The sequence below is a fragment of the Rattus norvegicus genome, chromosome 19, assembly GCF_021556685.1.
Source record: "Rattus norvegicus strain SHRSP/BbbUtx chromosome 19, alternate assembly SHRSP_T2T, whole genome shotgun sequence".
In the NCBI taxonomy this organism is placed as follows: Eukaryota; Metazoa; Chordata; class Mammalia; order Rodentia; family Muridae; genus Rattus; species Rattus norvegicus.
Genome location: NC_141552.1, coordinates 57876875 through 57891287, shown reverse-complemented (window position 1 = coordinate 57891287; position 14413 = coordinate 57876875). Strand labels below are relative to the sequence as shown.

The window sequence follows — 14413 nt, the reverse complement described above, 5'->3', positions numbered from 1 at the left end:
TGGGCGCAGTCAGTAAAGTACTTGCCTGGCAGATGGACAGACCTGAGTGTGGTTGGTCCTCAGAGCCCACATAAAAGAAAAGCTGGGTATGGCGGTGTGGACCTGTAATCCTAGCACTGAGATGGCAGAGACAGGCAGATCCCTGTGGATTGCTGGCCAGCCCACCTCACCTACTCGATGAGCTCAGGGTAATGATCCTCTCTCAAAAACCGAATGACACTTGAGGACCTACACACACATACATGCATCTGCACACACATGCATATGACAGCACCTGCATCCACCCCCACACACATGCACATGACAGCACATGCACCCACATACACATGCACATGACAGCACATGCATCTGCACACACATGCACATAACAGCCCATGCACCCACATACACATGCACATGACAGCACATGCATCTGTACACACACACACACACACACACACACACACACACACACACACGGCAACCACTTGTCATCTTCTGTTTCTTTCCAGTTGTCACTGGTCCTGGAGTGCAGGTCAGCAGGTGCACAGTTTCTACTTGAATATTTGACCAAGAGGAGAGAGAAAAGACCCTACACAGGGCAGTTCATTATTCTACGCCAGGAGGACCCCAGCTGACCTGGGTTGTAGAGGAAACATGTTCTTGTGTTCCAGCTGGTGGTAGGTGTCTGGCTGCCAACCTCACTTGACCTAACTCTTCATTATTATCCCAGTTAGACTCACTTCACAGATAGGGAAACTGAGGCTGAAGGAGATTAATGACCCCCGCCGAAAGCCTAACAGAATCAGCTTTCACTATTGATCTCCTGGTAACAAGCACAAAATCTCATTGCAGATGGAGAGGGAAGTGTGCAACTGCTGATGCTGACTGTTTTTGAAGGGGTCTTGTCTAGGATTCCAGACAATCTGGGGAGACCAGGCCACTCAATGTCCCCACAGGCAGGGAAGCACAAGTCCAGTGCCCCGACTGATGGAGTATCCTATCTAGAGATAGAACCCAAAGTGAAGTGACTAGGAAGCAGCCATGTGGCAAAGCTATGGAAAATGTTCTAATGGCTTACCTCACATTTGATCTTTTACGTTAGTGTGTGTGTGTGTGTGTGTGTGTGTGTGTGTGTGTGTGTGTGTGTGTATGTGTGTGTGTGTGTGTACATATGTATGGTTGTGGAGGTCAGAAGACACCCTGGGTGCCATTCCTCAGGCACCTTTCACTTTTGTTTCAGGTAAGTTCTCCTACTGGTCTGCAATGTCAACAAGTTGGCTGGGCTAGTTGGCCAGCAAGCTCCATCTGCCTCTGCCTCCCATCTCACTGTCACTGAAATGGCAAGAATGGGCCACAGCCTCTGGTTTTTAAGTGCGATCTGAGGACAGAACGTAGGTCCTCAATAGCTGAGTCCTTCCCCGGTTATTATTTAGGATTATGTCCCTGCTATTGTTCTATGGATCCACCAGGATGACATGGATAGAAACTAAGACTCTTAGAGTCCAAGTCATATACCATAGAGTCACATAGGACCGGTGTGGCCAGGATTGTTGACTCGGACCAGCCTAGTGCATCATATGCAGTATTTCTAGTGATGTCTAGGAAGCACAGAGTCGCAACAATGCCTTCCACAGCAGCTCTAAAGGACTCGGGATCAACCGCCTGAGGACCAAAACGCCAGCTGGAGCCCGGGGAGGATCCTTGTAATCATCTGAGGTGTCCTTGGGAGACACTTCAACTGAGAAGCGAACAAGAAGAAAACTCAGTGGAGACTTAAGGCCAGCCTTTCACGGTTTGAAAGAGTGGTATATGGGTGAGATGTGGCATTGCTCTGAGAACGTAAATATGATCATGTCACCTAAAGCCGAGCTGTGCAAAATCAGTGTCACAGGCCCAGCAAGGATTCGCACAGTCACACCGCAACGTGGTACCTCACTTCTGCGCTCACTACTGAGTGGATGCCAACACCAAAGAGGCTAAAGGGCTCCCTCCCAGCAAAGGCCTCTCTCCCATGGTCCCTCCATCCACATCCCAACGTAGCCGGAAGATGCACATCCTTCCAAGTTCACACTGCCCAGCTTCCGGTGAGACGCATGCCCTTACTACTTAGCTTAGAAACTGGCATGAGGCCACAGCAAACAACAGCCTAGAACACTGGTTCTCAAACTATGGGTCTCAACCCCACAGGGATTGCATATCAGATATGTACATCACTGTTCATAACAGCAGCAAAAATTACCGTTATGAAGTTGCAATGAAAATGATTTTATGGCTGGGTGTTGCCACAGCATGAGGAACTATATTCAAAGGTGACAGCATTAGGAAGGTTGAGAACTACTGGCCTAGTAAGAAGTCATCTCACATCCACCTCCTCTGGAGACTGATCTAGATGACCTTGAAGCACATGTAACAGTGACTGTGGACAAACATGTCCCCAGACTAAGGAGTTGACACAGTGGCCTAAGTTTGTCTTAGTCCCAGTTCCATTGTTTTGGGGTTTGGGAATCCTGAAAGCTAGTTGCAGGGAGGATTAAGTGTAACTGGAGAGACAATCCCATAGCGTCTTTCCCGAATTCTTGAAGCACTAATTCCCAACCTTCCAGGATTGTTCCATGGCCAAGATAATGCTGACTCTGCCCACTCCCAAGGCATTGATTGAGAGACACATTTAATTATTGTCACTGGGGGAAGAGAGTTGCTTTTGACATGTAAGTGATGCAGGGGAGTAGACATGTTACTAAACTCCTTCCCATGTACAGATCAGACAGACACCCCACAAAATGATGCAGATTCCAAGGTCAACAAGGGCCAAGGCTGAGCACCCAGTCAGTCCTCAATGGATGAGGCCTTTGAACCTCTCAGATGATGGCTCTGATGTCCAAAGGCCATGCGCAGGCAAGAGCTTTAATGAGTAGGTTCCTTCAAATATGTCGGCTGGACCTTAATGGATCCCATTAGTTCATGCTAATCGGAGAAATGCAGCAGGGGGCAGACAATTCCCAGAGGCTGAACTCTGTTGATGAACCTGCTTTATCAGGGAGGTAAACCAGCAGACCCTGGCATTAGACATTCAGGAAAACCTAGCACCTGTCTATGTCAACATGTTCACGATAAAGAAAGAAAAGAAAAGCCCAAAAAGGGATAAATTATTTATCAGCATAAATATTAAAGAAAATTGCAAAACACAGTCTGGTGCCACCCAGCTGCTGTTACGGAATCATCTTGTTATGGCTTCTGGCAAAATGCTGTTGTTCTGAATATGAGGGTAACAGAATTGTTGGGTTTGTACCGCACAGGGTACATGTGTCTGCTTGCAGTCGAGGGCACTCGGCAGCTTGCTAACTGGCTCATCATATGCACGTGGAGAACAGTGCAAAGAAACCCCATTAGGAAATAGGAAGGGAGCATGAACTGCACCAGAGCCTAAGATGCAATCTAACTACACACATGTGTGTGCTGCAGGTAGATCCAAACAGCCCAGGGAAGCCCACTGATCTGTCTTCAAAACTTCTATGAACTTTTTTTTTTTTTTTTCGGAGCTGGGGACCGAACCCAGGGCCTTGTGCTTCCTAGGCAGGTGCTCTACCACTGAGCTAAATCCCCAACCCCTCTACGATATGTAGTAGATATGTAGACCATTAAATATCAAATTATGTGGGTCAGTGTGATGGATGGCTTGGTGGGTAAGGGTGCTTACGGTTCAACTTGGTAACATTGAGTTTGATCCCCTGGACCCAGATTAAAGAAGGAGTGAACTGACTCCTTCAAGTTGGTCTCTGATCTCCACCTATGCACTGAGGCATATGCATGCACATGAGCGAGTGTGTGTATGTGTGTGTGTGTGTGTGTGTGTGTGTGTACAACAAAATAAGTATTAAGTTTTGCAAATGTACTATTAAGTAAGGATCAGAGAGGACAAAGATGAGAGGTTGTGAGAACTTAACACCTATGGATAATTCCAGAACGCTTCATTGCATATATACTCTTGGTCTTACTGACATGCATTGTATCCGTACAGTGGAACTCGTACTGTACATGTATGGGTGTGAGACTGCACATTTTTTTGCAAGTGTACATTCAATGACATCATGTTGGCAGCCTGCAATCAGCCAGGGCCTGGGCATTGACACCACAGGAAGAAGCATACGCCCTACACCTGTACTGGCACACCATCACTACCAACAGCCATGGAGAAATCAGGTGTATGGTAAAAGCATTCACCAAGGGACCTTGTTTCCCAACGAAATGCCCATGATTCCAAGCTTGCTAAACTCTTGTCAGCAGCAATATGGGCTCCTAGGGAACCAAGAAGTTTAATAAATCTGTGCAATAATAATTAAACACTGTAAATAATTTATCTGCTGAAGCTCCCTGACTGGTCCTTTATGCCTTTGTAGAAAAGTGATCCATGCTGACATTCTGAGTAAGGCTGGCAAAAGAAGACCATGCAGGAGTGGTGGGGGAAGTGTCTTTGCTCAATAATGTATGAAGTCCCATACTGGGAAGAGGGACCCTCAGAAAAGAGCTCTGTGGCAATCTGTCTTTCATCTGGAGCCGACCTCGGGGCAGAGGTGCTGCCCTGAATCCGAGGCACAATGGCTGGCTTGTGAGCAGATATACTTCATGCAGAGAGCAGCACTCTTGAGACACGAGACTAAACAGACCCACGCTGCGAGACAGGATCCCCTCGCTGCTACTGAAAGATCACAGTCTACATTAATCTAGCAGGCTGCTGAATAACATTCTGAAGGAGGGATTATGAGGTTGAGAAATCCCGCAGGGAGGCCAAATGACTCTCCCTCGAAGTGGGAGAGAGAAAGGGATCCAGGTGTTATAGAAGCTTTATGTGTATGTTGGGGGGAGGGAGTTATTCGGAAGATTCTGTACCCAAGAACCAGAAACACAGCTAATCAAGGAGTTGGGTGTGCCCTAGATGGATGAGCTCAAATTTCACATCCATTACCCAAATGACTGTTTTGAACTAGCATGCAGTTCAGTTAGAAGGGCGGGTGGCTTGAGGAGGCCATGTTTGTGGTGCCAGGGGTCATAGGCTGACTGTCTTGTTGACCTAATTTTGCAAAGACCTTAAAATTGCTTTAAAAATTATAGGAGAGCGCAAAGCACCTGTCGCTCGACTGTGACCACCTGAGTTCATTTTCCAGAATTCATGGTGGAAGGAGAAAACCTACTCAAGAAAATTGTGCTCTGACCTTCACATGGGTGTCATGGTATGTGCATGACTGCATGCATACACATACATATACATATACACATACACATACATATACATATGCACACACACATACATCATATACATAATATACATCCTATATATATACATACACATATATCATACACATACACATACACATATATATCATATACCTCATATACATATACATTAAATACATATACATATATGCACACACAATAATAACATATTTTAAAATATATTAATTAAGAGAGAAATAGAACATATTGCCTTCAACCCCTTGTACAGAGGTGACTGGTTGCCTGTTTAGAGAGCCATGGGGAAAGCTTGGGCACTGGTCCAGGGTATTCAATGTCATGCTTGGTGACAAGCAAGCCCCTCAACAACATGTTGATCCTCTCAACTGCTCCGTATTTGTGGGCATCACTGTATCGCAGAGTAGAGTGTATATTACTGTTTGCAAGCCGTGTGGAGCAAGAGTTACGCACATGTAGCCGCCATGATGGAGGGGCTGGAGAAATGGGAGTGGAGGCCATTCCGCCTTCAGTTCACTCCCAAGGAAGTGGCTTTCAGAATAGAATGGCCCTTGCTAACACGGTCACTTCCTCCTGAGGATCTTGGTCTATTCCCCACAGTTCATTTTCAGCAGAGGACTGTTGGAAGTGTGAAAAGCTAGCTCAGCCTGGATCCTCTCACTGTTTCCATGCAAATCCCATTGTTTCCCAGCCTGACTATTATTAAATTGTAATGTAAACCCAGCTTCTGCTTAAGCACCCGTGATGATTAGACTACAAGTCAATTGTGGGTAACACGCAGATATAAATGCGGCTAATAAGTTTTACTGTAATGATTAATCAATTTATGAATACATTATTTAAGCTAATAGCTCAGGTAGGGTATCTTAAACAAGTTACAGAGCACATCGACCAATTCAAACTCCAATTGCCAGATCAATAGGAAACTGTAAGTAAACTCTGGGGGATAAGCACACTGGGGAAAAAAAAGGCAAACAAAAGAGTCTTAGATGAAGAAAACATATAATACTTTCAGTCTGAAGACAGTTGTACAATACTTGAACATATACCAAAGTTTAAAAGAAAAAGATTACAAAATTATATCATTGCACTTTTTGTTGCTGTCTAACCTCTGCTGTGACAAATAAAAGCAGTGCACACCAGTAACACCCACTTGCACAGACTGGTGCACACACATTGACGGTGATGTTGATGCTTTAAAGTAATGAAGCCTTGCGCTCATCACTGTCTCTTTATCTATAGCTGTCCCTTTAATAGGAAAGAAAAAAAAACCCATATGTTCAAAAAGTCAGACCAGCAGCTTTGCTGAACAGGATCCTATCTTCCAGCACAGTCAAGGGACACCTGCTCTTCTAGACCAGACATCTCCCCTGATGGCTACCAAACGCAGGAGTTTTTGTAAGCAAAGCAACCCTTTATATCATAACGTCATCCCATTACTTGTTTTTTTAATTAGGGCTAATTAATGTGAGCTTAATAAATAAACCAGAAAGGACCTTGATTTCCAAAGGTGGGCTATTTCATCAGAGCTTCAAGCGATGGTGCGTTTTAAAAAATTAATTAGTATCTTGTGAGATCGGCCACACGTTATTGAGTAAGTAAGAGCGGCTAAGTGAAACAGATGAAATATTGGTAAGCGATGCAGCCACAGTATAAGTATGTGCAGAGGGTCAGAGGTTAATCCCTATTGATTTTCCAAGTCTGCCTACAGCACCGCTGGGAAAGGCCGGTTCAGTTGGCAATCAGCTAGCACAAATACATTATAAATCTTACTGTCCGTCTCCACTGACCACTGTCACTTACTTCAGGTGCTAAAGACTGTTAAAAACTACCCAAAGGGTGTGGGGGAGTTCTACCCACTCTAACAAAAAGGTAAACCATGAAGGGGTCCCCTGTGTTGGACTAAACTTTTGGGGTGAACATTGCTGAACACAGAGGCCTGTCTCCCATGGAGCTGGCTTCTCTCCTGGAAGGCAGGAACCACCTTGCCACATTCTTCAGAGTAAATCCATTTCAAAGAGTCAATGCAGACTATTGTTCCCATAAGCCTCAACACTAAACTCAAAGGAATTCTAAAACACCTTTCCCATTTGAAGGTATGGAAAGAAAGGGAAGGAATGGAATCCTTCCATTGAGATCATAAAGGCCACTACAAGTTGGTTTTGCAGGATAGAGCACAACCTTTGAGCTAATGGAGGAGCCCTTCCCATACAGGGAGAGGCAGTTACCCATGCTATTGGTATAAAGTGGCCCCCAACATTCATAAGCCTCATTCCCTGAAAACTTAGACACCCACCCCGACCTCTGGAAATAACTATGACCACATGTATAGTAATGACTTCTCTTCTTTACCCAGACCATACCATGGATCTTCTGTGTGCCCAGCACTCTTGCTAGATTCATGGATGAAAAGGTGGGTCCTTCCCAAGAAAAAATGAGATCTGCATCCTGCATCGGACCATTGATCCATACAGCACAGTCCTGGGAAGGGTGTGGGTGCTGGCAGGCAGTCTGGCAGTCTGTCATTTACCAATGGTGTGGCATCCGGAACCCCATCAAACCTCTCTGAGCCTAACTTTCCTTGCTGACAAGTGGACAGCAATACTATTGTTAGCAACTTAAAAGCACTCGGTGCCGGGGGTAAATATTCAGGGAGTGTTGGTTAACTGAAAGGTATTTGACTCAAAGCAAGAATGTGAGAGAAGCTTTTCCACCTCTGCATTGCAGATGGGATTGTGACATTGTGGGGCACAAAGTGGCAGAATATTCATTGTCCCATGCCACACAGGCAGAGGCAGAGGTATACTATCCCCCAGGTCACCACTTCTGAGAAGCAACCTGGTGAAGGGCATGTTTTCAAATTACTCTGGGGAAATTTTTTAGAATGCCCTAGAAAAGCATAAGGAAGCAAATTGTATCAGAAATGCAGATGTTGGCTGGCTCAGCATGAACCAGGGCCAGGAGAGATGGAGAACTCTTTGGGTGAAGAATGGGTCCCTTCTACATGGAGACCGAAGAATTTTACTTAAAGACTCAAGCTCTAAAAGGATGCACAGGAAAGGCTCACATGTAGGTGTTGTGTCTACATACAAATGCAGCTTTGTTAGCACCTCCATGGTGCTTGCAAACTCTCTCTCTCTCTCTCTCTCTCTCTCTCTCTCTCTCTCTCTCTCTCTCTCTCCTCTAAGCAGAAGACATGACATTCTTGAAAAAGTTACAACAAAAATGGCTAGAATGTTGGGGGAAACTCTTATCTTCATCTTTTTCAGAACTCTATCAAGTAGCTTTAGTGTGTTCTTGTGTTTAATGTTGGAATGCATTTGAGGAAAAAAATTTTTTTCAAGACCTTTACATTGAGGGTTGGAGGCTGGGGACAACTGTCCTGAGTTAATGACAAACAAAGGCCAAAGGCACACCCAGCAAAATTCCCTCCAAATCAATTCTCTCTGACCATGACTTTTTTATGCCATGCATGTCTGTGTTCCTTACAGAAACTTGCCTTTGATGATGTTGGGGTCTCCTGGAGGGAAGTGTTTCAAGTAGTTCAGGATTGGTAGGGCAGGATCACAAGTGGACCTGCAAAAGCTACCCAATCTGTCTACAATCCCTGAGGCTCCAGACTGATCCTGATTGCTGGCTTTCATCAGTGAGAAAAATCTTAAGGGCACACAGGGCTCTAGAAACCCACTTACTTATTTACAAATTATGAGCGTGGATCATTCTATTGGCTTCTGTCTCTAGTCATGGCTTAGAGTCACTGTGATGCTCATCTTTAAAAAACGGGGGATGCAAATTTTGTATTTCTTTGCTAGCTTAGATTTAGTGGTGTGTGTGTGTGTGTGTGTGTTGGGGGAGGGGGAGGGCTGGCTGAGTAATCCTCTTTTCTCACAGCTTGCTTGAGTTTCTGTGCTGGGTACCTCCTCATGTGCTGGTCTCAGCACAGAAATCTTTCTAAGCCTCTTTTTAATTTGTGAGGAGGTTTTATTTGAAACAAAATAATCTATATCTCAACCCCTTTCACACATGACCCCCCCAAAATATTTTAGACATTTCAAAACAAACAAACAAAAAACTGAAAAAACAAAAACAAAACACTAAGGTCCATGGAGAGTGGAGAAAGAATGGAGGTTCTTCCATGGACCCTTTGCCTGGGGCATACCCACGTGACAAGTTGACTTCCAAGTACCTCACACAGCTTACACACACAGCTCCTGACTATGAGGCCTCGCAGTCAACATATTTGTATTGTATCTATGAAGAATACATTTTTGAAATCGGTAATCAACACACAGTCACTGAGAGTAGACCGCCTGGACTGTCTGAATTGGAATTCCAATTCTGCTAACTCCTCACTGGGTATATCTGCTTCTTTACCTGTAAAATATGCAACATACAGCCTCATAGGATACTAAAAAACGATGTGTGAAAACACAGGCGAAGAACTTGAAAGAGCATGTGCCACCCGCTGAAGCATCTTTATATTCAAGACTGGAAGAGGTTGATGGGTAAATGTGGCATATACCATAGGAGACATAGAAGCTTTGTTTGAAATGGTCTACAGTGCCCAACACGGTGTCTCCTAACCACATGGCCATCGGACATGTGACACGTGGCTAAGCAACTGGATTTCCAAATTTAATTAGTGTGCATTTAAACAGCTACATGTGACAATGACCGCCATATTGGAAGACAAAGGTCTTGAGGGTGTACTGGATGACTAACACTGGATGGTTGAGCATCCATCAGCCTACTGGAGGTATGTGTGGCAGCTCCCATACAGCAGGCTCTGCCTTCAGCCCCGTGGTCCTCTTACCTCTTAGAAGGAAGATCCATTGTTGTTACCATTGGCTTCTCTGTGCCAGGAGGGGGCAGGAAACAATATGGCACTAATGGGTTACATTAAAAGAAGTTTCTAATGTAAGGCAAGCTCCACGTGGACTTTCCTTCCTGATTTGGATCTGGAATCGTAGATGAATCCCGGCCTCAAACCATGGCCTTGCATCCCAGGCCAGATACTGCCTTTGTATTTGGTGCCTGGAGAGAGTGTCTCGTCTCTAATACGCACATGGCTGCACGATTCTATAGATGGATACGCTGACTGGCCCACACTCTGCTGTGACACATGATTCTCAGGAGGTAACAAAACCAAAGCCTGCCTCTAGCAGGGATCTGATGCGTTTTATCTCAGTTGTATCGCAAAGCAATACCTGTCTTGACATTTTTATGCCACGAAGAGACGGCACTCTGAAACCTTAATCTTCATAGCAGTTGGTATTATGATGCACCCATGCAATATTAAATTATAAAGTAGAAAGTCCAAAGAAACTACAGTTAGGATTTAACAAATAGACTTCGAGATTAAAATGAGAGTTCACAAAATGCATCTTCTCTCAGGCTGAGATAGGTCGTTATTTCTTCTGTCTATTAGAATTACTGACAAAAGACTGTCTTCTCCACACATAATGAGATTCCTGAAGGCACTGACTGGCCCAAATTCATATCTATGTAGATTTACTGACTGAAGTGGTACCTGATTCACAGTAGGTATTTGATGTGATTGGATGATTGGATGGATGGATGGATGGATGGATGGATGGATGGATGGATGGATGCATGGATGATGGATGGATGGATGGATGGATGGGTGGATGGATAGAGAAGCAAATGGGAAGGGAAAGAGATGGAAGGATGTTAGGATCCTGAGGTGTATAGAATGGGTGGGTAGATGGTAGGATTGGTGCATGAATGGATGCACGGATGATGGATGGATGGATGGATGGATGGATGGATGGATGGATGGATGGATGCATGGATGATGGATGGATGGATGGATGGATGGATGGATAGAGAAGCAAATGGGAAGGGAAAGAGATGGAAGGATGTTAGGATCCTGAGGTGTATAGAATGGGTGGGTAGATGGTAGGATTGGTGCATGAATGGATACACGGATGATGGATGGATGGATGGATGGATGGATGGATGGATGGATGGATGGGAAAAGGAATGGTGTTAGAGTCTTGGTAGACGGAACCTTATGTGGGCAGAGGTATGAGCAAGAAACCATAATGGTGGGTAGGCATGTGGGTAGATGGGTAGATGGATGGAGCTGTGTGGTACTAGAGCAATTTTCAATCCAAATGGAGATTAAAGAGACATTTCAACACTCTTCCTGCTTACTAAGAGTTTTTCCCATTTTCTGGATATGGCTGAACTTGTAAGTCCTACTTCTTCTATTTTAGGAAGGTTGGATAGTGCTTCATTGTGCTTCATTGATGATGGCAGCCTAGGGTTTCTGTGGGATGTGGAAATGAAAGGAGAAAGGAGCTCATGATGGAAACATCATGGCAAACTTTCAACCACTGGAAATAAGTTAATGAAATTACATTATGAATTTAGCTAACCCAGGGAGGGCTGATCCATGAAAGAGGGGAAAGAAAGAGAAGAAGTCAAACACACACACACACACACACACACACACACACACACACACACACACACACACAACTAGAAAGAAAAGAAAAGTGAGATACTAACCCAAAGCTCTTATTACCAAAGCCAGCTGTCTCCTTTGAACTGCTAGATTGCTGAGTACATGCCCCATGCATATTCATAGACACTGCAGGAAATTAAACACCTTTGGAACCAGCACTAAAACTCCCCCACCAGCCAATGCAGTGAACCAATAACTCAACAGCCCCCTTGTGGCCTGGTAGAATTAATGCATCTTCCATGGGTGGGAAGAAGGCTCTCTTTGGGGTGGGGACAGGACCTAGAGGGCAGGCATGGAGGCTCAGAAGAGGAGGGAGCAGCTGCCCAAGCATTTTTACTAATGTTAGATGAGCCCCGCTTCTTGTGCTGAGTGAGGGCGATGTGTCACTGTCATCCTTGTCCCTTTCCAGAGTCTGAGAAAGAACCCCCAACGTGGCACACTCTCTCCCTCAACCCAACCTGCATAAAGTAGAAACCGCTCAAATAAGCGGGGTATTTCCATTTAAAAACATCATTTAAGGGAATTTTACGCTGTCGGAGAAGACGGATACACTGTGTTTGTTTTCTACATTAATGAGCTATAAAAAGAATGGGATAGGCCATAAATACAGTATTTTGTAATAGCCTTTACTAAAAATGCTGCTACTTGTGTTTATCATTTATATCCTTGTATACAGCCTCCAAATTGATTACACTTTAGACCGTACATAACTTGCTGTGTTTTTCATTTCATGCTAAACCACAAACATTTTTATAACTCCGTTAATATATTCCATATTTTGTGTTCTTATTGATTATGAATATTTCTTTAGGGGATTTTATTGCTTTTAAAATAACAAATGTTAGGTATTAAAAAATAGAAAAACCTATTGCAGGCTTTCTATTCTTCTTCCCCCTGGTAATTCTAATACATACATTTTAGCACAAGCATAGCTGGGTATCTTTTCCATATCTCTTATGCTCCCTCGAGCTGACATTAAAAATCCCTCTGAGTACTGCAGAAGAATCAGATTTTCCCAAGGAAACCTTCCATTGAGCAGGTTTGAACTGCATTCATAATCCTTTCCTTCCACAATTAAAAAAATTAAAGTACCAAAAGATCAAAAGATTAGTGCCCATAACATGACGGGCTTACATCAAGTATATATTATCTTTCCTAATTGCCATTTCACTTTATAGGCTAAAATATGATTTATGTCTGTGATAAGATTTTTACTATTAATTATCGAATTGAAAAAAATAAAATCTCGCATTATAAATTCTCTGCTGGAAATTAGTTTTATTATTTTTTCCCATAATCCCATCACAGGAGCTCTAAGTGCGGTGCGGCATGAACACTTTAATTTTTCCAGTTAGTTTTAAGCAAGCCCAGAGGTGAGGTTTAATAAGGATCAATGGCACTTTATCTGGGACAGGGCCTCTTCACAGCATGCAAATTACACAGTAACACTTAAAAAAAGAAATAGATTTAATTAAAAAAAAAAAGTAGAACCACAGGCTCTGGAAATTCAATTAAAGGATTTATGCAAAGGTTTGCGAGGTTTTTATATGCAGTTACTGCTTACATAATGAGCTTTTCATATTAAAAATCAATAGGTAATCTAGACTAGAAGATCATCCCCTTAAATACATTTTTGAAATCAATTTGAAAAATAGTCCATCAACCGCTGCTCTAGCTGCTTCGATTACACTAAAAGCAATATTTAGATTGTAGGACGTGCTATGGAATATCTATGCTTGAATATGGCTTTCAAGGGCTCTTGGACTTCTGAGTGCCTAAGACGATGGCCTGGTGACTCAAGATTGTGTTAAATGCATAAATGATTTATTTAATTAGGAGCAGATACCCACAGATACGACTCCGCTGCGTTCCGAATGGTTAAATGGAAGGAGGTCAGCAGGGGGAGGGGAAGAGGAAGGAGGAAAGTGAAGAAGGAAAAGGAGGTAGGGGAGGGGCTGGTGAGGAGAGGAAGCGGGAGTCAAAGTAAGGAATAGAGCTGAGAAGGAAGAAAGCAAAAAGGGAGAAGAAAAGGGGAGGGAGGGATGGAGGAGAAAAGGGGGAGGGAGATGAAGAGAAGGGATAGACAGGCAATGGAGAGAAAGAGGAGGGGGAAGCAGAGGCTTGGTCCTGGAGCAGGGCGGGGAGTAAGGACTTCTAAATTAGTCTTTGGTATCTCAATTGCCTATTGTGTGCTGGCTACTTAGCCCTTGGAGATATGCATTTCGCTTTAAAACTCATTTAGGTCTTCAACTGAGGAAGCAATTAGCTAGCTTATAATTTAAGCAGACTTTCCATCCTCTGTGATAATGGGAGACAGGTCTTGAAATAAAAGACAAAAACCGATTCTCTGGTTACATTGGGCAAATCCATAGCACCTGTCTTACAGCCGAACTGTCCCTGGCTTTGGTAATCCCGGGGACAGTCACTGTGTTTACCGCTGTGTATTCTTGGCAAACCAGGACACAAGCATCTGAACAGAGGACAGTCCTGGGGAAGGGGAGGGAGAACCGGGCACGTATACCTCCCATCTTCCCTCATTACTCCACAAGATACACAGGGCCTAATTTTTCAACACCTTCTCATGACTCCGGTTATCTTCGGCTAATGTTAGTCTCTTTCAAACAGGCCAAAATCATCCCAGGACTACCTGAGAACCAAGTCACACCTTAATACTTTCCTGCAGATGCATGCACG

At 44.0% G+C, this 14413-nt stretch overlaps 1 protein-coding gene across 17 annotated transcripts in view; it reads right to left on the bottom strand.

Moving 5' to 3' along the window:
- Wwox (WW domain-containing oxidoreductase) overlaps nt 1-14413 on the bottom strand; it is a 927977-nt gene that overhangs the window by 593048 nt on the left and 320516 nt on the right.